Source organism: Pogona vitticeps, chromosome 2 (genome assembly GCF_051106095.1).
Source record: "Pogona vitticeps strain Pit_001003342236 chromosome 2, PviZW2.1, whole genome shotgun sequence".
Classification (NCBI taxonomy): domain Eukaryota; kingdom Metazoa; phylum Chordata; class Lepidosauria; order Squamata; family Agamidae; genus Pogona; species Pogona vitticeps.
Window position 1 is genome coordinate 193240363 of NC_135784.1, and position 27429 is coordinate 193267791.

At 42.0% G+C, this 27429-nt stretch overlaps 1 protein-coding gene and 1 long non-coding RNA gene across 2 annotated transcripts in view; one reads left to right on the forward strand and one right to left on the reverse strand.

The window, feature by feature from the left end:
* PIANP (PILR alpha associated neural protein) overlaps window positions 1-3869 on the forward strand; it is a 45708-nt gene extending 41839 nt beyond the window's left edge. Inside the window, exon 7 of the transcript XR_012084179.2 lies at window positions 2004-3869. The gene's annotated coding sequence lies outside the window, so the exon portion shown is untranslated. The remainder of the gene's footprint in view (window positions 1-2003) is intronic.
* A 493-nt stretch (window positions 3870-4362) lies between these two features.
* LOC144586461 (uncharacterized) lies at window positions 4363-23286 on the reverse strand. Its single transcript, XR_013541305.1, has 2 exons — window positions 22664-23286; window positions 4363-21308 (listed from the first exon to the last, which is right to left on the reverse strand). It is a non-coding gene; the product is annotated as an uncharacterized LOC144586461 (long non-coding RNA).
* Between the last annotated feature and the right edge of the window lie 4143 nt (window positions 23287-27429).

The window sequence follows — 27429 nt, forward strand, 5'->3', positions numbered from 1 at the left end:
TTACTCTTCATACCATTGCAAATCTGCCACCTCAAGGAGCTGCCTCTGCTTCCCTCATGGGAGGACTGCCTCTGAATTTCCACACGCGGTTCTATAATTGCAGCTTTGCCTGTAACATACAATTTCCCATCCTAAAATCTTGGATTTTGTAACATTTTAATTTCAGACTGCAGCAGGGAGGGAGGAGCAAGGACAGAAATAACTGGAAGAAAAGGAAGACTGAGCAAGTGGAGGCAGGGAGCCGAACGCTTGCTCGCTCGCTTGCTCGCTCGCTCCATTCCCCACGGCTGCCTCCACGCTTTCTATTTAGGGCTCTTCCTCAGCCTTCTCTTTTGTCCATGCTGTGGCTGTGGCTGCTCCTGCTGCCAAACAAACCTCGGGCTTCCAGGGTGGTTCCTCCACTGCCCACCCTTGCCTCCTAAAACTCTTCCTCCATCCGGTTGGCAATCAATGCCAAGGAAAGGAGGGAGCATTGAGGAACTGGAGGAAAGCGGCTCCATACCATTTAGGCCTTGACTCTGTTAGAGGGCTTGGTGGAGGTGAGTAAAGAGAAGAACTCTGTCCAAAGAGCTTCTGGGTTCTGAAAGGGATTCAGGAAATAGGTTAGCCCTCAATGCTCAACGTGCTGATACCAAGAGAGTCTGGACAAGCATGAAACAGGCGGAAGTGGTCTTTAGACTCAACATGCTCAGGACCGGTTAGGACGCCATCCTTGGGTATCCTGACCAGACTTGTCTTGTTATTCCCATAAGAATTAAGGGGCAGCTGGGTGCCAGCTAGAAGTGGGTGTTTTAAGAGTGCCTTCTAAGAAAGGGAGAAGAAAAGGAGCAAACTCCACCCACACCCGATAGCACTGTTTTATTTTTATTTTTTAAAAAAAACTTCACCGAATGTGCTAATAGTTGCTGGAGCTCATGCTAGGCCAGAGAGCGGGCAGCTTCCGGAGTGCCAAGGACTGCACATGCCCAAGCCTGAAGGAGGGCCACACCTCCCCCTGCCCTGCAAACCTGCCCCTCCTCGTTTTTAAGGCTTAACAAACTTATAAAAAGGCTCCTTCACCATCTCTCCCTGGCATTTTCTTTTGTTCTTGTTTAAAAATGAAGCTGGTGAGGGACATATCAAAATTGCGTTCCATGCCTCCAAAAGGTACAAGGAGACTTTTTGAGCAGTAAAAGTGGTTATGGGGCCTATGCAGGGCATTTTGTCCACCCTTGGAACAGACTAGTCATGAGTTACAGAACTTCTTTTAGAGGGTGGGCGTAGAGATGGGCACAAACCAGCGAAATGGCAGTTTAGTTTGTTGAAGGTCACCAACCACGAGTTGATCTTATAAATAAGAAGAAGCAACTCCCCCAGAGGTCTCTGAGCTGCACATTTGGCTGCCCGATCTGCCAGTCCAATAGTCTCTAGGTCTCTCCCAAGGTTGCCTAGTGCTTCTGACTGCCACGAACAGGCTGTCGGGGGGCAAGGGGGAGAATGGGCAAATGAACCAAATGATCCAGAAATTGCTTCTTGTGGGTTTTTCGGGTTCTTTGGTCGTGTTCTGAAGGTTGTTCTTTCTAACGTTTTGCCAGTCTCTGTGACTGGCATCTTCAGAGGAGTCAGAACTCTGTCTGTGAGATCCCAGCCATGAAAGCCTTCGAGAATACGTTGATCCAGAAATTGCTTAAAAAGTTTGTTAGTTCGGTTAGTTTTGGTTCATCACTTTTTGACAAACCCAAACTGACCCAAACCAATGAACCAGCAATTTTTGATGAACTTCCTGGTTTGTTGTTGGGTCCGTGCCCATCTCTATGTGGGAATATGTACAAAGATATGTGGCTTTGCTACTTTGGAAGAAGCTCTCTCTTCCTTGCATCCACATCCTGGAGTCTTTCGGTCCTGAAAATTCCAATTGTCTTCTCCTGTTTGTCTTCCTCTTCCTGCAATGTGCCACCAATGCTTTAGCCAGTCTGTTCTCTCATGTTTTTTTTTTCAAATATCTTGCATATTTGTTCTTTCAGAACGTTTTGGGCACCATTTTAAAATAACATTGTGCATCACCGGTCTTTAAAAACAGAACACTAACAAGTGGAGATGGCGTCAATCCTGACACAAGGACCTACCAAACCAGCCACCGCTGCCCACTTAGAAAAGAATGTATGTAGAATATGTTCCTGTGATAGATGGAAAGACCAACCAGTCTCAGCCAGCACCATGAAGATCATGCTTCTTCTGGAAACTAAAACAGGCTTCCCCTCAGCAATGAGAGGAAGGTGGACATGTTGCTCTAAATGCAGTGAGTGCACATTCACCAGAGTCTGAATGCTCAAATTATGTAAAACTGTATACCTGTCGGTTGTCTAACTGAAGAGCCTTGTGGCACAATGGTTAAACTGCAGTACTGCAGCCAAGACTCCGATCATGACCTACGTTAGATCCCCACAGGCTCAGGTAGCCAGCTGAAGGCTAACACAGGCTTCAACCCATCCAAGGTCAGTAAACTGAGTACCCAGCTCATGAGAGCAATGTGTAGTTTGCATAATTCAACTGCAAACCACCCAGAAAATGCTTTCTGTTCATTTATTTCCAGTTCATGTATTCATAGAACTGTTTGAGGAGGGGGAGGGTGCACTCTCCAGGTAGTTTCTCCACATGAGCCAAACCCCTCTTCTGGGCCATGTGGCTCACATGAAAAGGCTACTCAGGCACAACAACCCCCAGCCTTCAGAGAATCACGTGTCCATGTTCAAAGTGATGCTGGGGATCAGACTTAATTCACGCTCCTAAATGCATGTCGGGCTCCATCTGCATCCTTAATGATTTAATAGGGCTTTAGTGACATTACTATCCACATGGCAGAGAGACTGAAATCCTAAATTTATAATTTTAACGTCCATAGGCACACATCCAGCTAGGGAGCGAGAGATTTAGTACAAACTGAGATCACTTTTATGGGCAATCCAGATGCCAGACTATTATTCTGGAGGAGAGCCAGCCTGGGTCGACAGACAGCTCAGATGATCTTATGATGACACTTCTGCAGATTCTATATGATTTGGACACTCTAGAAATACTGTAAAAAAAAAAAAAAACAACATCTGGGACATAACGGGTTATGTCAGCCCTGCAAAGTAACCCCTGAACAGTTAGATCCATTTTGGATGGTTGTGTTATGAGTGTTGTACAATATAGCCCAGTGTTTTCATTAAGTTTGCTGGCATGTTCTTCTCTGTAGGGAAATGCAGCAGTGGGATTGTAGCAATAGTGCAATTTATAAAGCAGCACTGGGCAATTTCATGAGGTGACAGTGACAAAGGCAACAGTAACCTGCCCATAGAAAGACATGTTTGAGATGCCAGACCTACTTGTTGCGAATTAATAAAGATGTAAACCATTCGGGGTTTCTCATTATCTTTATTAACTGGGATGAACCGATCTCCCCAAAACAGTAGATTTGTTCTCTGAAATCATCAGGATTTTTAAAATACACAAAATATGTTGTTGTTCCAAATCCCTGTCATACAGTTATAAATTATAACTGAATTGTAGTTATAATTTTCCTCTTACATCTTGTCCGCTTCTAAATGACACTGAATGTGATGGTAGGGATCAGAGTTTCTATATGCACAAGCAAAGAAAATGCACCAATGTGTTGTGGCAATGCATGCTACATATAAAACATATATTCACAAACAACTGCCCCACTCCTTCCAGGAAATAACACACACACACATTTTCATGAATGTCCTTAAGGTGAAAGCTGAAGGGGAGCACAGAGTTCAAAGTATATGTTAGAATTCTGTTTCTTTTTAAGTTTACAATTAATGGTATTTTGTTTATGTGCTGTTGTTATATTAAAATAATAAAAAATTAAAAAATAAGTGAAAGCTGAGATTCTAGAGTCTCCTTAAAAAAAACCTGAAAGGACTATTTCAGTTTATTCAGCAATATGATAGGCAAAAGAAACAGAGAGAGTTGTCACCATCTTTGATATATTGATTTAGACTAAAAATCCAACATAATGTCCAAAAGCGTGCATCTAACTGGTGTTGCAGAATAGCAACATAATGGTGTGCTATGCCAAGAATTTATGATTTCCTAATTGCATAAGAAGACTTTTGCCTGTGTGGAATGTGTGCTGTAAAATTTTTTTAAAGTACTGAAAATATCTGGGACAAAATCCTGCTTCTTCCTAGAGTGGCATAATAGTCCACCTTGCCCTATGCAATCTGGGATTGCCCTTGCATAAAGTCAGAAAACGCCCCACTGAAACAAATGGGGCTTACATTTGTGCAAGGAGGCACTGGGTATTTATTTATTTATTTATTTATTTATTTATCTATCTATCTATCTATCTATCTATCTATCTATCTATCTATCTATCTATCTATCTATCTATCTATCTATCTATCTATCTATCTATCTATTTATCTATTTATTTATTTATTTATTTATTTATTTAATTTATATGCCGCCCACTCTACCCAAAGGTCTCTGGGCGGCTTACAACAATTAAAATTCAATACAATAAAATCTAAAATGATTAAAATACAATTAAAATACAATTTCTCAACACAAGCTCAGAAAAGAAGCCCTTACACGAGTGGAGGGGAGCAGAAGCAATCTGCCTTTGAACAGTAACAAGCAAATTCAGGAATCATACATGAACAATACAGTACAAGATATTGATCTGTCTTATTTGAGAACATGTCCCAGTCTTTGTTGAAAGACATAATGAGGTGATTAAGACATCAGTGTCACCTTCACTCTCTGTTGGTCTAACTGCTGCTCTTGAAATCTGAATACCCAGGCATTATAACAGAGGGCATGGCATGTGATCCAGTGAACAAGTATATGGGGCCGAGTATAGTTTGGCAAATTCCATGCAGTTGGCCTTGAGTAATCTGAGCTTTGCTTCTGGTTCAGAAAGGTTTGTGAATGTTACAGGGGTAAGCATATGATTAGATTCAACAGAATAACCACCAAGTTGTACAGAGAAAAGAAATTGTGGGTGGCACACAATAGACCGAATTAGCAGTCTTGCAACATCATGCTGTGCCTTTTGAACTCTTGCTAATAACAAACCGGTGTGTAGGAGGAAGCTGTTCAGCTTGAGCTTGTTAATTTGTACAGTATACAGGAGCCAGCCTGGATCATGGACATGTGCATGGAACTTTTGACTCTATCGTCAGCCACCCTGAACCTTCTAGTTCTGTAGTTGTTGTACTGGATGATGGGGGTCATTGCTTCCTTCCTTCTGCAAAGAGCATCGCATTATAGGAACATATTGCAGCACAATTCCTTCATTTTCTCTGCAAATCATTGCATAATGTTGCACCCAATGAATGTGTGTTGAGCAAGTACCGTATTGCCTCTGTTCATTTCTGCCCCCAACGTGTTAAAGCACTATATTGATGGTCAGTTCCTTCTGCAAACAAGAAATGCGTGAAGGAGGGTTTCATATTGTTGACTCATAAATAGTAGTAGTACTACATGCCTACCTGGGGACTGAATTACAACCACAGCATCTGTATCATAAAGTATCATCTGTGCCGTAAAGTAGCATAAAGTTGTTGGCTTTTTAATGGCCGTGTTTACAGAGAACGCAGAACAAATGTGTTCTGTCCCATAATGGTTCTGCCTCCTTTTACCACGCTCCTTAAGTGGTTCCCCGACTGACAACTGCCACCTGATTATCTGACTGATTTTTTTTGTAAAAGCTTGCCAGCTGGATGGTCAGTTGTTTCAAAGAAACGTGATGCAGTGGTGTTTTAACTGAAGTGTTATGGAGCTCCTTTCAGGCTAGGCTGTTTCACCTGCCTCTTTTCATGATACGCGTCAAAGACAAGCCTGACATCATCCCAAGGGCCTGCCCTTTGAGAGCGTTTCTGTCGAACGTAAAGTCATTTCAGTCTAACGTGTTGGATGTTTTTGTTGGTTTGTGTCCCAGAACCATCCCATCAATAATTAGCACTTTCCATTTGGGTTTATTGCGACGTGCCCTTTCAAAGGACAGAGGCTATGTAATCAGTATTGAAAACTGGCAACCATAACTTTGCAGTACAGGCATTTCTATTTGCCCTGGCATTTAAAAGGGTTTCAAGGGTTGTGACATTCTTGTTCACCGCGTTGTTTTAAAGGACGGTGTTGCCTCAATGTGCTTTTTTTCCGGGCGTAGTCTAATTGCCTCTCGGTCTATAATTTTTATGAAGAGCCTCCTTTCTTCATATTTCTACTGATCTAGATGCCGTTTGATGAAAGGCTACAAAGACATCTTTTAAAGTAACGAATTAAATAAACATCATTTGCAATGTTCAAGATTATTGCCATTTGTGATAAGCTTATTTAGCTTTTCCTTCTGGTAGAAAGCTCAGCCTAGGAGATACAAATAAGGGCTGAATTAAAAAAAAAAGAACTTCCTATTTCCCAAGGCGTTATTTCAGATCAAGTCCTGGACTGGCTCCTACTGCAAGAATAAAGAAATCTTTGCAAAAAGTCTAGCTCCCTGTTTTATGTCAATCATCTTATCACCAGCAAAATTCACTTGAGGAGCACTCGCTGAATTGAATGCCTTCATCTTCATGGGTAATATAATCCCATACAGAAACCAATATCCAGTAACAAAGCAGAACTAGAGTAGGCCCATTAATTCAGTGGGGATTTGGCAAGGCAATTCCTCCAATTGATCCCATGGGCTTCCTCTCCTTGGAACATACGACTGAAATTCAGACAGAGACATTGCTTTTATTTAAAGTACAAAGTGTTTAAAACAGCTCTTTTTATTTAAGATGTGCTTTAACTGGGGCACCTGAGGCAACATTTAGGCCCATGGCAACTTCTAGGGTACTTGGCTTCATTAAACTGCCCCACCTTCTGCTTAAAAAAGAGAGAAGAAGCCACCACCACCCCCGGAAAAAGAAAAACCTACTGGAAACCTCCAAAAGCAGTGGTTCATAGTTTGAACGGATTGCAGCCTCTCCTCCTACTGTGTTTGACAGACAAAAAAAACCCCTCCCCATTAAAAAAATAGAAATAGATTTCCGACTGCACTTAGATTTTTCTTTCCTGTACACATGTTTTGGGTAGTCTGTGCACGGATCAGTGGATACTAGGAGCAGAAAACTGTCATCCAGACCTGTCAAAGTTGCTCACTCCAACTTAAAGTATCATTGGCTGAATGTTTAAACAATGCCTGTCCACTGACAGCACAATTTAGAACGTCTGCATGTTGCATAGATCTGTCTCTGTGTCAGAATGCCATGTGCAACAACTGTGCATTTTCTATTCCCGGCATTGCATATGGATCTTTCTGTGGACTGCTTGGAAATTTCATGATCCTTGGCTCTTGCAGTGTTGACACCCAAACAGCACAGGCCTTTCAATTCATCAGTTAAGCAGGACACTCCTGGTACAATCAAAAAGAACCTGCCGAGAGCTTTATCGTTCTGTGTGAGTCTTGCAACTCCTCCAATCATGTTCAGTTCCCAGCCATCACGTTCAAAGCCACTATCAGCCAGCTGCTTTGTGAAAGATATTGTCCCCATTGTGATAACAATGTGCCTATCAAGAAGTTCGTGCCAGCTTTTAGGATTCCCTCTTCCCAGTGGAAGCCTAATGAGAGTGAATAACCTAACTGTGAAGGCTGTGTACACATAAATATTTCACGGTGACTTCTTTCTTGCCCAGTGTAGAGAGACAGATCATTTTGCTTTATTGCTCCATTTTCTAATAAAAGGATCTGAAACTGTTTCATTAAGGATATTCATTTGACAAATTCTGCATCTCATTATCACTGGCTTTATGCCTGCAACAACTTCTCCTCCACATGCTAATCCTGAATTGACACTACAGATTTTAGAAGGGGTTCAATGAAATGATTTATGTTGTTATCTTGTTGCAGAACAGCTGCAGATCCTTCCCTTAACCAACTAACCTCCTTCCTCTTTCCTCACGCTCAGCTCTCTCTGGTGAAGCGAACAAGGCACAGGGACTGTCTTCCCCCAACCTGCTGCCCTTAGGGGAGTGAAGGCAGGAGAGTGGTATGTCTGTGCTGGTTTAATCTGAACTTTACAGGAACTCTTCAGGGTGCTGAATCATATCCTCCCCAATGGGTCTGGCATCTTGGACAGCTGCCGCAAAGGTCAGACCAAAACCCAGAACGAATTCATCACCTCTAGAAATTCAGGGTCACAAACCTCCCTTACCTTCAGATGTGTTGGATTACAGTATCTGTCACCCAGGCCAATGGTTGGGAATGATGAAAACTGTTGTTCAGAACAGTTGAAGGGCAATAAGTTACGAAAGATTGCCATCCTGTGTTAGTAGCATTTGCTGTGAGTAGTTTATAACAGGTATCTTTGACACATGAAATGGAGAACAGAGCTATTTTTTTCAGTCCAATGGAGATTTAGTGAGTCAGCACCCAATGGGCCTCCTCTTAACCGGTGGATTTCAGTCTTCTCCAAAAAAATCTCCTTCATGTGTAGAGGTCATAGTTATTGCACACATTTTAGCAGGTCACATAGCTTGGGCATTAATTGCAGCAGTCGAGAGTTTGTACCATCATTTTATGACTTTGAATGAAAGAGGAGGGGCACAATGGTGTAGGACTGCTGTGATCAGACACAGAGTTAAGGTTGCCAGTTCTCTGGTCACCAGCGGAAGGCTCTGGGTATTGCAGTGCTTTCTCTGGGTCTGCTGCTGGGGAGATAAATCTCAAGACAAGTGGTTCTAGAGGAGAAGAAAATTCAATTTTGAGGTATGACATGGCTTTAAAATTTAGACATCTGTCTCTGTCCATTTCCAGGTCATGTCAGGGTTCATTATGAAGATGTTTGAATGTTGTGCTTGCAGATTGTTGGCATGCCCAAGGGACTGAAATGAGGAGAAGATACATGGCATAAGAAGAGTGGGCATGTATGTGTACTCATGCCTATCATGCCATTTGGAGCAAGGCAGGGACCAAAGTACTGCCGTCACAACATGTCAGGCCTTCTTGTTTTTAAAGCTTCAAGCATGCACTGGGTAAGGGGTGGGGAAATTCCTTTGGGGCAACTATGAGTCTTGCCCAAGCCCCAGCCGCAGCTGCAAGCCTGAAAAACTCTCCATGTATTGTGTGTGTTGTAGAGTAAAGACCACACGGAGTATGAGTTATAACAGGAATGGCAGCAACCACTACAGCCCGCAGGTACCTCACCTGCCTGGACATTGAAAAAATTCCCCCCTCTGCTTCTGGATTGCCAAATTCTCTCATGTAACAGGATTTTACTCAGATTTTGGGCATACATACCCAGACTCGTCTCAGATCTGTTTCCATAATCAGTTTGCTCAGAAGCAGTTCAGAAGCCTGTGGTAAAACATGCCATATGATTAGACAGTGGAGCTGTCAGTTATTCAACCTCAGTTCCTCCCTTCCCACTGTTCCCCAGTCTAGGCATATTTTAAGAAACAAAGCTTAAAAGGGCATTGTTTCTGCTGCAGACTGCCTGTCTTTCTGAAGCCCTAAACGCTCATGAAGCTTCATGTACTTCACATATCAATTCAGACATATTCACAGTGAGCCCTGACACCAGCTGGCAATGAACAGACACCCAGATTGTTTCTGGTTTCTTTGACGAGAAGCCCACTTTGCCTAAGAAGGCATGAGAACTAGGGATGTGCATGGGGAAAACCTTTGGGTTTGATCTATTTTGTGTTGTTTTAGGGCGAGATGCCTCATATTTTTTCCAGGATTTTTATTTTACGAGTCTTTCCATTAAACATGAAAAACACTGGCCCTTTCAGGTTCTTTTATTTCATTATTCCCCATTCATGCTTTGTTTGGCACAAGTCTGAAAGCCCTAAAGAACCCTTAATATACTACAGGAAAAGCAGGGGCAAGGCAAGCAACAAAGAATCAATTAAAAAAACCCCAAAGAACCCCTAAAAACACAACAGAAACGAGGTGGGTGATCCACAGTAGACTAGCCACAGTAGTCAATTTTTAAAAACACCTCTGTGCAGAGGGGGGAAAGGCAAAAAAAAAATCCTCAAAAAACCACCCAAAAACAAACAAAAACCACAAAAGACGTATATTGCCCTCTCTCCCCAAAATCAAGAGAAATAAAGACACAAATAAAGAGTCAAAGCCCTCCTCTCAAGCCAAAATGCCGGGAATATGGAGAGATTTCTCTCCCCCTGCCAGTGACGTCTTCTCTTCTCTTCCTTGAGTCCACTACCAGCCTGCATGACAGGCAGAAGAAGAAATAATTCAAGAAACGGAAGGGGAGGGGGAAATCCCCAAGAAATCAGAGAACAAGGAGAATTTTTAAAAAATCCCAAGGAGCAATGCTGGCACCACAGGCAGCAGCAACCACAGTCCTAGAAAATGGAGGGGGGGTTCCCCCAAGAAAATTCAGAAAAAAAGCAAAAAATATCCACAGGAACAGATGGATGGCACAATCAAGATGGACAGCACTTCCGATCCCATTTACAAGGAAGGACTGAAGCAAAAAACATTCTTCAATGAGTTCCAGTCAATCCAGGCCCTTCTACAACTCTGAATTCCCTTTCCTTCCCCTTGAAAGCAGCTCTCACAAAGCTTCTTGATTAAATATTTCCCTACGACAGACAAGAGGAGAAAAGAAAGGGCAAAGGAAAGCAGGAAACACAAAAGAAGCTTTGCTTCATTAAAACCTGTGCTGGTGATCTCAAATACTGACTACTGTAAAGCTATCTACCTACATGGGGCTTCCCTTGAAGCTGACTTGGAGATTGCAGCAGGTGTAGAATGCTGTGGCCAGGTTGATATCTGGTGTAAATAAGTTTGTCCACATGTTGCTGGATCTGGCTCACCTGCATTGGCTTCCTGGGCCTTTCCAAGCCAGATTCAAAATTATGGTGCATAGAAAGCCCTTAATGATTTGGGATCTCGTTACCTGTTGGGGCACCTCCCCTGAAGAACTTCTGCCTACCTCACACTATCCTCTCAGGCTGCTCTCCCGAGCATGGTAAGTCCCATGTAGATAGTGTTACAGTAGTCAGTGTTTGAGATCACCAGCTCTCCTATAGGTGGCCACACCAAGAGAGGCAAAGGTTTCCCCTAGGAGCCAAGCCTTCTTGGTTGTGACCCCATCTTCATGGAATAGCCTCCCATTAGAGGTCGGTTAGGAGGCCTCCTGCCTCCCTTCCTTCAAGAGGATGTTTAACATAGAACTTTTTAAGGAAGCATTTGAAAATACTCTTTCCCCAATGTAGCTGCAGGATCCGGATTCACTATATGCGGCCATCATTTGTTTATTGAATTATTAATTTGGATTTTAATTTATAATTTTGGTATTTGATTGCTGTGTACTTCAGGGTTGTTTTTAAATCTTGGGGGTGGTTTGAGGTAGTTTATATATTGTTACCTGCTCAGAGTAGTCCATGTCACTAAGCTGGGCAGTATAAAAATGACTGAAATACATACATACATACATACATACATACATACATACATACATACATACATACATACATACATACATACATACATACATACATACATACATACATACATACATACATACATACATACATACATAGCATTTGGGTGTCTCAGGCTTTCTGTTGGGAAACAATGAAAGAACACAAAAATGAAAGTAAGGACTTCTTTAGTGTTCACTCCAATTTGCGTTGACCCTAAAGGTCCCATCTCTAATAAAGACTCGTTCAACATAGCCCAACTCAATCAAATTTAAACAACACCTTGAGTTCTTAACAGAAGATTCTGCCCACACAGCAAGAGTAGTTTAAGGATTAGAGGATTAGAATACCACTGGAAACACTGGATGTGACGATCGTATTTCTTACACATTTAAACACATCTGCATGCCCGTTTCAAAATATTTCATGTTGCTACTACTCTTACTCCAGCACTAAGATTACCCTAATGGGCACTTGCACCACAATCAGTTCACTGGTAAAGATCTTTTGCGGGAGCCTCTGCCGATAGTTTCCAGCATAAGAACTGCACAACTGCTATAAAACCTCTGCATGGATAGCAGGTACTGAGGGGCAAAGATGATGTTAGAGATGCTAAACAGAGCTGCATACAAATGAAATATACTTAAATATAGCTGACATAGCCCCACTAAATCTTTTAGACAACAAGCTAGCTATAGAAATCAATCTCATTACAAATTACATTTCGGAGGAAAATAAAAAAAAACAAAAACCATCATGGTTAAAGAGTAGGATGGCTATAAAATCAACCACTCAAGAGCCTGGAATTGCAGCGGCTTGTTCGGCCTGCCTTCCATCCCCTTCGGCACTTGGGAGGCTCTTTAATTATATTGCCACATTTTATTTCTCCAAAGAACCCAACCTCATTTAGAGCTCGGGATGGTCGGAACTGAATGAATGGTTAGCACTTCAGTATTCTTACTTGCACTCATTGTTGTAGATCTGGCCCCAGGCCTTATTTATCACAAACCATGCAAAGGATGCGTGGAATACAAAATAAGTCATTCCTTCATATTTGTTTCATTTCCATGTCCTGATCCCTGCAGTGCCTGTGCTTAATCCTCGCGGCTCCATCAATCATACCAACCTTGGCATTGCAAAGAAACCCTCGTTTATGATCTTACCGGACAGTTTCTTTTTGCTCTTTATCAGGTCCCATCTGTTTGCCATGAAGAACCACAACAGGCCGAGTGTCACGCTGTTGTTATTTTTCTCCTGCTCTCTCCGCAGTTTCATCACAGTCACCGAACACTCTCTAAAGAATACTCAAAGTAAAGTAAAATAAAATGAAATGAATTTTAAAACAACAACAACACCCCAGCGCTTGTGAGGGCTGGTGGTTGCTTCTATGATTTTGAAGGGCCATGCTTTCCCACTATATTTTGCATACAAGCGGAGGCATGTCTGTTTGAATTTTTCAGCAGAAGCCAAATTTGCCCATATTATCCCGGTGTTTGTATTTCATTTATATGCAGCTGAGCTTTGGGAGCATTTCTATTCTTAGACACCGGACAAGACAGAATTAGAAACCAGGTTGTGGTACTTGTCATCTTCTAGCACAGCAAATGCATAGAAGCTCTTTGAAGGGGGGGGGGGGGGCAAATAGGCATTTTTTTCTTAAATCAAGAAATTCCATCTGTTTCAGGGTACTGACTTTCTCCAGTGTTCAGAGCTCTCATTTGTTCGCTCCAGTGACCGCCCCAGGGATGCATAACAGCGCTGATTCCAGAATAATGTGCTGAAATAGGATGAAAAGTTGCCAGATTGTTGGTTTTTTAAATGTGTAGAAACATTTGAAATCACAAAACAAAAACAAAAGGGAAATCACAAGCTAGCAGGCAACAACGGACAAGGGACATAAGATAAAAATGTACAAATGACTCGGCATTAGGAGATATTTATTCTGTGAAAAGGAAGAAAGTGTTTCCCTTAAAATCAAGGCAATTTCTCAGGAAGTCACTGAACTTTGCCAGCTCCGAAACAGTTATTCTTTTTGTTTCTGTTTTCTGAAAACATATGCTGGCACAGGTTATTATTGCCAGCTGAAATGCATCACGCTTCTCTTAGGGACGACAGTCCTTTCTTTCAGCATCTTTTAGAGTAATTTTCTGTGTCGCCTCCTCTCTTTCAAGGGCTGAATGGTGCAAGTCTACATGAAAGACCAAGAGCCATCAAGAGGGAGGGCCTGGAGTCTCCTTGAAGCTGCTCATTGACCATTGGCACCTGGACAGTAGACTGAGCAGGCCATAGGGTCAAGGTCTTGAATCCCTAGAACTGTGAGATGCATTCTCTTCGTGTCTCAGTTATAGAAATTGTTTCTGACTTTGCATCTATACTTATAAGTTCGCATGCGTTAAAGCTCATGTTTGTTGTCTCTTGTGACGATGCCTCTTGTGGTGGTCCTCTACCCATCAAGTCATATTTAGAGCAGATGCCTTCACTGTGACCAGACCAAATTAACCCACTTCTGTCTGCATTCATACCATGGTTTCCATTCTGATATTCTATTCTTATTTTAGCCACAGCCAACCTTGCGTACACATATGATCGTTGTTGTTACATGCCATCAAGTTGGAACTGACTAATAGGCTTTCAAGGTAAGGTATTTAAGGAGTGGTTTTTACCAGTTCCACACACCCAGTGAGCTTCCATGGTTGACCAGAGATTCAAACCCAGGTCTCCTGAGTCCTAGTCCATCTATGGGCTATATGGGTACACATAAACACACATAATAATTAATAGAACTATTGCTTCACTTACAATGAATTTAACTGTGGGAGGTTGAGGAAACCATTTACACAGGGAGACCATCCTACTAACACTTCCTGTCAGGAATACCGAGTTGCAGCTTCCCTTTGCTGGTCCTCCAAAATGTATTATGTTAGCATTTCTGCTAAGACCATGTGTTTGCCCTTTGTTGCTTCAACCATTTCTATTTTTCTATCCATTCTACATGCTGCATACAGCATTTTAAGTTGATATTATAAATCCTTGCATTTAGTAGTTATCTTGCATCCATATTGGCTTCATAAGTGCAAGATTGATACTGCCTTTCCTCAAAACAATCTACATCTTTTCACCTGTGAGAACATGGACTACCTTCACCTCTCAACACTTCCTTTGTGTATGATGATTGCAGCCCACCACAAAGGGCATGTTTTTACCCTGTGTTCTCAGGGAGGAATACCCTTGATCAGCTACTTGATAACAATTGAGCTGTAATGAACTCTGGAATGGTTGAGAACAGATCCTGCCCATCCTCCGTATGTCAACCTTTAAAATATTTGAAGAGCTTGTTTGTATGCTTCGAATGATTAATGGCAGTACCATTAGTACATGCATATAATTTTGAAGGCAACATGTAATGTATAGATACTATTAAAAGGACAACCCTAAATGTGATATTGGGAAACTTGTGGCTAACTAAAATATATTTTCCATGTCCTATTTATATTTATTTAAGTCAACGGATTTATTGCTCCAAAGTGCCTTAATGATCTAGATCTGATTAAACAAATGCATTCCACTTTCCTGAGCATACATTTGGAATACCAGAGCATAAAACATTGGGTTTAGGTTTTTTTCATATATATAAACAAAGGATGTATTAAATCTCATTCTGGCTGAAGGCAAGCCTTGCATTGAGTGACTTTTGGGGGTTTTGGTGAGCTCCTGCGCTATGGTTAGGGACAGTGGGCTTTGGATCACTTCAACCAAGCGCTAATTGCAGTGCCACCGCTGACAACCCGAATGTCAAAAGGTTCTTTGAAACTATTAGGCGGTCCCGAAATTGGTGCGGAAATTGAAGTAGACATATCATTCAAACCATTACCATTTTTATTCATATTTAACAAAGGTGTATCAATGACAACTTCAGTGGGGATGAACGGACCCCAGTCGTTCAACTGACTATCAAAACACATAACATTATCAGAGTTAATGTCTCTTCTCAGTATTGGGGTGCCGGGCCAAAGCGCTCCTTGTCAGTGGGCTTCCTCAACGGGACGCTCCTTACCGCATATATGGTGCCACAACATGGGTGGCGGGCCCAATCCCCCTCTGGGGGTGGCTTGTTGAAAGTGGGGTCTGGGCGTACCCCTTTCTTCCAGGGACCTTGTCCCCTCGGGTAAACTACCACAGTCCATTCAGGCGTCTCCTTATTGGTCCCTCCTCCTCTTTCAGGTGATGAATCTGTTAACAAGCCCTCCACCTTCAGGTTTGGGAAGTCTCTTAATAGGTTGCTCACATAGTCGCTCTTCTTCTCTTCCTTTTCTTTCTTACTGGTCTCGATATAAATGTCCAGCACACCTGTTCCCACTTTTATATCCTCCTTCCACACATCGATCATTTGCTCCTCCTCTTTTCCCTTCCCTTCCTCAGTGAGGCAGACCTCTGTCTTAACCCTTTCTTCATCTCCCTTTGTCTTTAACACCTCCGGCTCTCTTTCCTTCCCCTTTACATCCTTGTTTTCTGGAGGAGATGGTGTGGCGCACTCTCATTCTCCTGGCCTTCACACCAAATAATGTGACTTCTTCTGGTCAGAGCTGCTTCCTGAAAAGCAGTGTGGGACATTTCTTTTTGTCTTTGTATTTCACATGGACTGGGACAAAAATACCCCAATGATAAATTGTAATGGATTTACTGGGACAGTTTCTGAACCAGCTGCTTTTTGCCTGGGGGAAATATTTACACCGCAACCAGCTGAAACCTTAGGATGCCACTGTTCAGGTGACAATGACTTAAAATGTCTATATTCTGCAAATCTTGTTCTGTTTGAGTTCTACAATACATGACTCTGGAGTACTATGTCTACTTGGATGAGAATTATTAATTTCACTTCCAAAAATAGTCTAGATATCCTGCAGCCTGAGTATATTCTATTGCTATCAACTTCCCATATAACATCTGTTTGACAGTGTAGTATTAATTGACCCTATAATTATCATACCCTTGAGAAAAATGCATAAATGCTTTTCCTGTCTTATTGGTTAGTTGCTTAACATATTTCCTTATGCAAGCTAGCTTTCTGGCCATAACCTCTGCATCTGCGGACGTTGCACTTAGTCAGCCACAACTGCACTGCGATCACCCAAAATGTCCTCCCTAGGAAAAGAAAAATCTCTCTTGAGCCTGGATTGATGGCCCATTGCGTGGGTTTTGCCTCCTGTCCTGTTGAGCACTGAGGCTAGGGAAGGAATGTCACCTCCAAGGTTGATCTATCAAGCGCAGGAATAAATTACATTAGATGTAGAGTGGGAAAATGATGAGGATTCATGAATATGCAGGAGGCAATCCGAACAACCCCAATTAATAAGGACATTAATTACCAAAGTGATTGGGGGGGGCAGTTCTTTTTATATAAATGCATCAACGATTGCCTCCTCATGACCCATCTCACTGGGGGTGGGGGAAGAGAGGATGTTGCGGGATAAATGAAGTCCCATAATCCTATTTATGTGAGGATGAAGTGTAGCTAAAAGACCCAGGGTCTTGGAAGGGTGAGGTCACCCACAGCAAACCTGGTGATACCACTGGAGGGAAAGCAAAATGAAGTTTCCTTCCTTCCTTCCTTCCTTCCTTCCTTCCTTCCTTCCTTCCTTCCTTCCTTCCTTCCTTCCTTCCTCCCTCCCTTCCTCCCTTCCTCCCTTCCTTCCTTCCTTCCTTCCTCCCTCCCTCCCTCCCTCCCTTCCTCCCTTCCTTCCTTCCTTCCTTCCTTCCTTCCTTCCTTCCTTCCTTCTTTCCTTCTTTCCTTCTTTCCTTCCTTCCTTCCTTCCTTCCTTCCTTAACAGACCTTTCAGATGTTTTGTGCCTCAGGCACCATGACATCTTAGCCATTTCTAGGCTATTGCCACATCCATAGTTATTGTTACGCTTCCCTCTCATCCATATGAGATTTATTGGACAAATTTATGTTGCCTCCCAGGATGAAGAGATTGCATATCTGTGAACACAAGTTGCTGAGGTCCAGGCACAGGAGAATCTTCTTGCTCTCACGTTTTTCCTTTGCTTGTGGTCCTCTCCCCCTCCCCCTCCCCCTCCCAGGCATCTCCTTGACCAGTGCATGCTGGAGTAGAACCAAACAGACAGATCCCTTGAAATAGGTGTTTTGTTTTGTTTTGTCTTCAAAAAAAAAAAAAAAGAACAATTAAACTGTTTGTTTACTAAACTTAAGAGGAGCCTAGGAATAAATCATCAAAACAGCTGGGAGACAGAGAGCAATGTGACACGTTCCCAATGTCAAAGCCAACCTGGCCTCTTTCTTATCTGCATGAAGACAAAGGAAGTTTCTCCCATTCTGACTTTAGATGTAACTGCTTCAAATAATAAATAATTCAAAACATATCTCTTTGTTCTTCAGGCAAGAGCTTCTTGTCCTTTCTACACTTTGTCTCCCCCAATTATTTTTACACAGGATGATCAGCTGTAACAATCTGTACCTTTATAACTAGAGAGATTCATCTCTAGAGTGTGGTGGCCCCCAGAGAAGGAAATTCAGATTGCTCCATATTCTGGAAGAAGGCTGATGAACAGCATTTGAATTTTTAGATAATTCAAACCAATCCATAAATAATAACCTGGAATGATCTGGTCACACACCCATGACCTGTCATCCAAATCAGCTTCAGATCCACATAGAAATGTCATCTTGGATTCTGCAGCTGACATGCTGTTGTTGTCAAGTCACCTCCAACTCATAGTGACTCTGCAGAAGGCTCAGAGGGTTGGATATTGGGATGCAGAGCCAAAGACTGGGGGGTCTGATTCGCCTCTGGGCATGCTGGGAAAAGAGTCCATCTGCATAGCCTTCAGCAAACTGAACGCCCCCAGGACTCCCCTGGAAGAAGAAGGGCATTCTGGAAAGGGTTGGCAGCAACTTGATAGCAAATAATAATAACAATAATTTATATTACAAAATACCCTATCATTAACAACTCTGCTCAGCTCTTGCGGACTCTATTCCAGAAAAAACAGGGTGGGTGGGGGAAGAGGCTTGGTTTCCTTCAGGTGCTAGTCCCTATGAAAGTTAAAAGCTCTTACAGTGGAGTTTTGCCTGAACCAACATGTGAACTGAAGACCACTAGATTTACAATAGGCAGGTTTCACCACTATGTTACCCCGCTTTATTGGACCTCTGCTACTTCCAACTGAAGCTGCAGTCACAGCACCCAGTTACCTGCCTCAACAGTGCTTATTTCGATTGGTCCTCTGATCTTATGGCTTGTTCAGATGTATCTGAAGAAGTAATTAAAATCCAATAAAGTCCTTTATGAAATAAATCTGTCAGTCTTAATGATGCCGTAATATCTTTGTCTTTGTTCTGACTTTGTTCTTTTTTTCTCTCCCCCAATTTATTGACAGGATTTTAATTTTGACAGACACTTGGGGTACCTTAAAGGTGGGCAATGATTTCTTGCAGGTAAACGCCCATAGACTGCAGTCCATTCATTGGATACTGGCAGCAGAAACCTTACACCCCCCCTTAACACCAACCCATCTTATTTGGCTGCTATCCATGGGAGTTTCCACTCTGCAGGTCTTTTAAGGCGATACAATTTTTGTTTTTGTTTTTGTTGCAACAGACTTAACAGAAAGCTTAAACCCAAACAGGGATTGGAACTCAGGTCTCCTGTGCCCTAGTAGCCCAATGATCTAGCTACTACAATACTGTACCGATATAAAATTCACGTTAAGTGTCAAGTAGAATTAGATTAAGAGAGTTTCTTTCAACATCTTCCATACACTTTCTGAGCAAAAAGAGTGAAGAAACATCTGAATTGCTTTAACGCTACAAAGGGACAGCTTAATTGCCCTTTCTTCGCTGTCCAGCTGGCACAGCACAACTGCGAGCTTTGTGCAGCATTGACAACCTGACGGGGAATTGGAGTCAAATAAGCATTCTGAACTCCCCCACACTCTCTACAGGCTGCACATGTAAGATACAGGCTCCCACATAAATACACGTCTCAGAACCTGCTTTGTCGACAAGTATTTTTCTTCTCCAGTTTTAATTACTGTAATTAAAAGGCACACAATTTCCTTCCTTGAACCTAGATCCCTTGTTAAAGGTTGGTGTTACATTCCTCTCCAGTCCTCTGATATCATAGATCTGCAGATGGATGATAATAACTGTATTATGGATTTTACTACATATCCATATCCAGTTTTAGCAATATTACCATGGCTTATATTGACAACAGAATTTGGAATTTTTTCTGTAACGGAGCTCATTGCATTATTCATTACTCTTGAGAGGCAGGGCACCTTTATTGTCACCTTTGCTCCATCTGTGTGAATAATTTGTTGTTAGTGCTGTGCTGGCCCATTGTCCTTATTCCAGGCCAGCAAAATACTCTCTTGTTCCCTTTAGTGGCCAGTTCTGACATTCTAACTCGCAAACATTGGCAAAAATGAAAATGGTAAGACTGCTTCCCTTTCCGCTTAGGATTGACAAGAGAAATGGCATAAAAACCTGAAAATTCTTGTGAAAAACACTTCTAAGGATGTCTGAAGATGCTCTTAATAAGTAACATTTGAAAGTAGGAAACATTGCCTGTTACACGACTTACTTGACACATTTCTTGCTGTAATTTTGTAACTCAACCTTACATAACTTGGATTCCAAAAATAACTAGTTATGCTACTTGTAACTAATTGCTATCTTACTCTGATGGATAGTGTTGTGCTAGAGTAATCTCCGGGGCATGTTATGCTATTTCAGTTAGCAGAGAGGCAGAACAACTTTGGCAGTGTGACATCCCTGAACCTGCCAAAACGTGGGGGTTTTAATTCACCTTTATTCGGACTAGAAATGCCTGGAAGTTTTCTTCTGATTTCGACCCTCCTGCCAGTCCCTGAGCCCTGTTTGAAGGGAGAATCCAAGACCATAACTCTCCATGTTTTGGGACAGGGAATTCCTGGGAGGAGTCGAAAGCCATTAAAGTAGATGTAACACCACACAAAGTCTGTGACCCACACAGCCTATACCTTTGTGGGCTACATGCCTATATGTCTAGGGAATCTTTCACCCAATCCTCCCACTCTGAGAGGCGGGCCCTAAGGCAGAGAAGGAGATTGGGTAGGACTCTCTGCAAGTTTTCATCCTACAGAACAAGCACCCTTCTCATCAATCACATTTATCAGTGATTTGATCTTAATCTCCCATTGTAACAGTTTCCAGAGGAAGAGTGATTATTAATAGGTTACAACCACCACTACGGAATCCACAAAATTATTTGTTATTGTTTTTATCTGAATCACTTGCCTTGCTTATCCCACTCTCTTCCAGTGGGCACCTGAATTAAAAATAAAAGAAAACCAGAATGTGAACAGATTTTAAGATTCGTTCCTTGGATGTTCAATATTCACTCATGGTGTTATATGTTAATTGGTCAAAAAGAGGGGGGGGGAATTGTAAAAAAACCCAAAACCACTGTAAAAGCATAAGGAGTTTGTGTTTGCTATCCTGCAGAGTCTGGGCCTCAGAAGTTTGCCATCTAGTGGAGTTTGTTGCACAAAAAGAAAGGAAAATATGCCTCAAAAGGCTAATAGGAATAAATTGTGTTTTGAGTTGGTTGAGGTTTTGTTTGTTTATTTTTGTTAAAGTACAAAGATGAATACATAATGTGAAATAACAATGAATTATATTTTGCCATGATTTGAAAAAGATTATTCTGTATGGATTTTTTTCCCATTCCTGTTGTCTTCCTCTGGGCATATTTCCATTGTCTTACATAAGCCACTGTGAATTTTCCTCAGGTGAAGTGATGTGAGAAAGGGAGGTAGTGGTGCACAAGAAAGTTATGGCTGGATTCTGCCATTTCCTCCTCCCTCCCCCAAAAAAGGCCCTGGAACGAAAACAGAGGTTTTTGAGGCCCAAAAGCAAAGAGTTCAAATGGTCAGTGTTGTAATATTGCTTGCAAGCCCCAGTTTAAAGGCAAACCTACTTCACACATCTCCAGTGTGTACAGAAGGAACTCTCAAGTGAGAGATTAAACAGATCACGCTGAAGGTACCTTACAAATGTGAACTAGACCACTCCAACCCCGTCTGGACAGGCCCACAGTGTTGAATTTAACTCCTGACCTACAGCTCTGCAGCCAGATACCTAACTCACTGAGCTATCCAGACAGCTAAAGGTAAAGGTAAAGGTTCCCCTTGACAATTTTTGTCCAGTCGTGTTCGACTCTAGGGGGCGGTGCTCATCCCCGTTTCCAAGCCATAGAGCCAGCGTTTTGTCCGAAGACAATCTTCCGCGGTCACATGGCCAGTGCGACTTAGACACGGAACGCTGTTACCTTCCCACCGAGGTGGTCCCTATTGATCTACTTGCATTTGCATGCTTTCGAACCGCTAGGTTGGTGGGAGCTGGGACAAGCAATGGGCGCTCACTCCGTCGCGTGGATTCGATCTTACGACTGCTTGGTCTTCTGACCCTGCAGCACAGGCTTCTGCGGTTTAGCCCACAGCGCCACCACGTCCCTATCCAGACAGCTACTAAACTGTAATTCCTAGATTTCCTTTGCATGGACCCACCATAATGGGACAGAAAGACCAATATAAAGGGTAGATATTCCCACCCCCCAATGGATATTTTCAGAAAAGGTGCAATGGAGGGACCGCATCTTTGTTGCTCACATCCTAGCATTCCCTAACAAAGAAAGGAAGACACAGGGGGCAACATCAATCTATTACTATGACTATAATGTAAGATTACATACAGTGGTTTCCAGAGCTTGGAATGTTGTCTTGTTATCATGATCATTCCAAGGCCTAAACAGAACCAGTAGTTAAGTGCTGTTATGAGCATAACTCGTATAGTTATACTTTTAAAGTTACTTCTTTACTTCTATTCTCTCAAACAGGGCTAGAATGCTTGCTTCCTTTGTAGTTCTATTAAAGAATGATAGTAATGGTGTGCCCTGCAGGACAAAAATCTTCTTCTCCCATCTTCTTAGTTGTCATCTCTACATCCACAACAAAACTCAAAGATGCAGCAAGAGCCGGCACTTGAAACATTCAATACCTCTCCCCATTATTTAGTGAGTCCATTTCCGTTTTTAAAAATAAATGCAAATATATGATTTGATTGCAGAAGGACTGAACATATTCCTTTTTTAATTTACTGTGAAACCAGGGATTGCGGATTTAACTTAACTTAGTTTCATTATCAGAAAAAAGCATGGCTCAGTAGTTTAGGTACCTGGCTGTGGAGCCAGAGGTTGGGAGTTTGATTCCCCCACTGTGCCTCCTGGAAGAAGAGCCAGCCTGTGCAGCCTCCGGCAAGTTGCACAGTCCCAGGGCGACCCTAGAAGAAGGGATTGGTAAACCATTTCAGAGCTCTCTCTACCTGGAAAACCCTGAAGTTAGCATTGACTTGATGGCACATCATCATCATCATCATCATCATCATCATCATCATCATCATCATCATCATCATCATCATCATCATCATCATCATCATTATTATTATTATTATTATTATTATTATTATTATTATTATTATTATTATTATTATTATTATTATTATTATTATTATATTTAATTTATTTATTTATTTATTTTATATCCCACCTATCTGATCAGGTCAGGACCACTCTAAGCGGCTAACAACCACAAAAAGTACAATAAAAATATATAAACAATTTAAATAATAAAAACCATACACAGAGTGAGAAAAACAAAAAAAGAGGAAAGAAAAAGACGTCAGGAATTGTCTAACGGGAAGGCCTGCCAAAACATCCATGTCTTTAGTTGATTCTTAAAGGTACCCAGCGAGGGAGCCCCACGAATCTCAGGAGGTAGGTTGTTCCAGAGGCAAGGAGCCACCGCCGAGAAGGCCCAATTTCTTATCTTTTCCTTCCGGGCCTCCTTCGGCGTTAGGCTCCTCAGCCTCACCTCCTGGCTCGCGCGAGTGACACGAGTAGACCTTGGTGGGAGTAGGCGTTCCACCAAGTAACGAGGCCCTAAGCCGTTTAGGGCTTTGTACGTGAGCATCAACACTTTGAAGTTGATGCGGAATCGGATGGGCAGCCAATGCAGTGCGGCCAGAGTGGGTGAGATGTGTTGGTGTTTTTTCACTCCACTAAGTAACCTGGCCGCCGCATTCTGCACCACCTGTAATTTCCGCAGCAGCCTCAAAGGTAGCCCCACGTAGACCGCATTACAGTGGCCTAATCTTGAGACTACCAGCGCATGCACCAAGGTAGTGAGTGCCCCCACATCAAGGTAGGGCCGCAGCTCTGCTATCTGCCTAAGATGAAAAAAGGTGGTGCGGACCACCGATGCCACCTGGGATTCCATGGTGAGCGCCGGGTCCAGATGGATCCCCAGACTGCGGACCCCATCCCTGACGGGCAGGGACACCCCCCCAAAAGAGAGGGAGTTTCCCGGATCCCCAACTGTGGGGGGACCCACCCTCAGTACCTCCGTCTTGTCCGGGTTCAACCTTAGCCCGTTCTCCTGCATCCATTGCAGTACAGTCTCCAGGCAGCGACGAAGGGACAGAACGGCATCTCCTGCAGTTGGCAAAAAGGAGATGTAGAGCTGAGTGTCATCCGCATACTGATGACACAAGGCTCCACACACCCCGATTATTATTTGCTCATAGGAGCACATTAATTAGATTCCAATGCATTCCTATGGGAAAACGCGTTTCTCAAGGCGAATTTTTCACAAGACAACATTAACCACGGAACGAATTAAATTCATCTTGCGAGACACCACTGTATCTGTTAAATATCTACACAGTATGTATGCTGCCATTTTTTGCAGCTCTGATGGTGTGATTTCTGAGATCTGCAACTGCTTATAGTACTATGTGAAATTTCTTGATATTGTTCCCAAAGCCCCAATGACTATAGGGACCACTGAAGTGTGTTTCTTCCAGAGGCAAAATGTTTCGATTGCTGGGTCTCTGTACTTTGTTAGTTTTCCCAATTGTTTATTTTCAACTCTGGCATCCCCTGGAATTGCAATGTCAATTATCCGGACATTTTTTCATTCTATTACTACTATGTCTGGTTTGTCATGTTCAAGGTATCTATGAGTTTTGATCCAGAAATCGCACAAGATCTTGGCTTCCTCATTTTCTGACACCTTCTCTACCTGATGTTCCCACAGGTTTTTGGAGGCTGGCAAGTTACATATATTTTTTTGCATAATGACCAGTGCACTAATTTTGCCACTCTGCCATATCTAACGTTGTAATCCATTTGTGCAATCTTTGGACATTTGCAGATGATGTGTGACATAGCTTCATCTTTTTCTTGGCAAAGTCATGCTGGTTGGGAGTGCTGGTTCTTGTGCAACAAAAATCAAGCCTTCGGTTTCTTTCTTAAGAGTCCCCAGTTTTAGCCATGCCCATGTTGAATCATCATCATAATCATCTGCTATCAGCTGTGACAACCAGAGCATTCAGTTGGGAGTTGATTTTTCAGCCTCCATATTCCACCTCACTAGATTAATGTAAGGAATCCATTGGATAGAGCCTTAACTCCATTCAGAAAGGCAGGCTATCTATGTGTTTAAGGGTGCACATGGACTCTGGCTTATGGGCAAGAACATAAGATTTATGTCAGCACTACAAAAATACTGTCATTCTTAAGGAAAGGCTACCCTGGTGTACTTTTTAATTTTAAAAAAATGTCGTGAAGCAGATAAAAATTATACATGAAATATTGATTAAAATGTTGGTGGTCTGGTTTGTGTAAAACACAACTGAAATGATAATAGAGGTCTACAACATAAGGAATGGGCCAAAGAAGACAATATTGACCAATTTGCTTGTTTTTCTTTCATAATAATCAGGGGTGTGTGCATGCATTCAGTGAATTCTGAAGGAGAAAATGATAGAGGCAAATGCTTTTTCATAAAACACATCTTTATCTTATGACAACTGAGACAAACCGCAATGAAGAAGCAAAAAATAGATTAGATATTTTTGTATGAATAATGATCATATCAACAGTTAGATGAAAGAAAAATTGCAAAGGAAATGGCCTTCTTTTGGAGCATAACCCAAAGAATGATGGGTATTTAGAAGGAAATTTCCCATGGGCTTATTTCTCTAACTGTCATCATCAATATTTTAAAGTTGTTAGCTTTCACTATAATAAATGTATTAGGCTTAAGAAAATGAAAGAAAGAAAACACATAAATTCCAACATAAGAGTAAACAGCTGATATGTTTTAACTACAGAAAGCAAACATGAGGCCCTCATATATTGAATATTAATATGTCTAGCTACATAAGAAATCTGACATTTAATTTATTACCACATTATTATTGAGAAACTGCTGCTCAGAATCAGTTAGATGATTAATGTAATGGGGCTGGTTGGTTTAAAATTTGCAGACAAATAAATAATGCCGACTGTTTCACCAAGAAGGTATAAAAATGGGAATATTTATCAATGTCTTTATAACTAGGCTACAAAATACGTAACTGAAGCAAATAATCTGTACAAAGTGGGTAGAGCGATTGCAAACTTTAAAGGCCATGACTTGACTAATGCAGAGATCAGAAATGTTATTGCACACTTGATCTTAGCCAAAAGACTTAGAAGCAATGAAATGTTGCTTTTTGCACTGCAATTTCCAGAATTTCCCAGCCAGCATAGCCACTGGTCTGTCCGAAAGGTTTTGAGAGCTATAATCCAAAGAAGCAACTTTTTTCAAGCTTTGGAGTGATGAGATAGCATAGTTGAGCAGAGATATAAATGGAGGTTTCTAAAGTCCAGCTTCTAGAGGATCAGCCTCTGATGTAGCAAAAACAACAGTATTATGACATCTTTAGAACTTTAGGTAAGTGTTTATGCCACAATACTTCTGTTATTTTCCCTCATCCAAATTAGTCCACATTGATTCTTGGACAAGCACATTCAGTGAGCTTCTCTTCCTCATCCCTGAGGTGCTCTGCATGTTCTCTGTGTGCCTAAAACAGCCAGCTCTAATGAAAGGAATTAAATTAAAACATCCCTCCAGGCAAGGGGTGTGCTCTGCGGGCATCAGAGGCCCCATTGTAATATAACAGTAAGGAGTAGGGGGAAAGACAAAAACCAAGCAGCCATTTTATCTTTGAGACTGCTTCTCTTTCATCCTTCCATACCCAGAAGGATGCACTGATGAACAATGATATATCTTTTCTGTAAACCTAGGAATGCATCTTGTACCCTCACAGTGACATGTTTGTGATGCTGTGATAATAGAATCAACATCACAGTTTTTCGAACTGATACATTCTGATGCTGATATCCTGAGGATTTTGTGCCCAGGAAACATAACTTGCTGTGCTTTGAAGTGTGGAGGTATGCATTCTGAAATACATCTATAGGACACAGCACTGAAGCAAGTAGAGATACTGGCAGACCAGAGGCAGAGATCACCCTGCCAGAAATTTTAAAATGGCAGCCAGTTCAGGCAGTAGGTTTGTCAAGGCATTAAAAGGAGGTCTACAAACACAAGAGAGATCTTCCTGGCTCAGATAAGGGTTGATAAGCAAATTGCAATTTAATCCAGACAAGACAAAAAGTGCTGCTGATCAATCAAAAGGGACATCAAGAAACAGGGATTCAACCTGTACAGGATGAGGTTACACACTGCTCTTGAAAACTCAGGTTCACAGCTTGGGCATACTCCTGGACTCACTGCTGTGCCTGGATTCCCAGATCTTAGCAGTAACCAACTGTGCATATCTGTATAGTAGTAGTGTGCCAGCTATGCCTGTTCCTTGAGATGTCTGATCCAGCCATGTTGTATCTGAATTATGGCAACTATAATGAGGTTTTCCAGGTATGTGAGATATGTAAAGATTGGTTTTACCAGTGCCACACCCAGTGAGTTTCCATGGCGAAGTGGGGACTGGAACACAGATCTCTTCGGTTCTAATCTGTCACTCTATCCAATATACCATGCTGGCTTCTGACATGTTTTGGTTGTCTCCCATTTCTTTTCTAGAACAATGTTGAA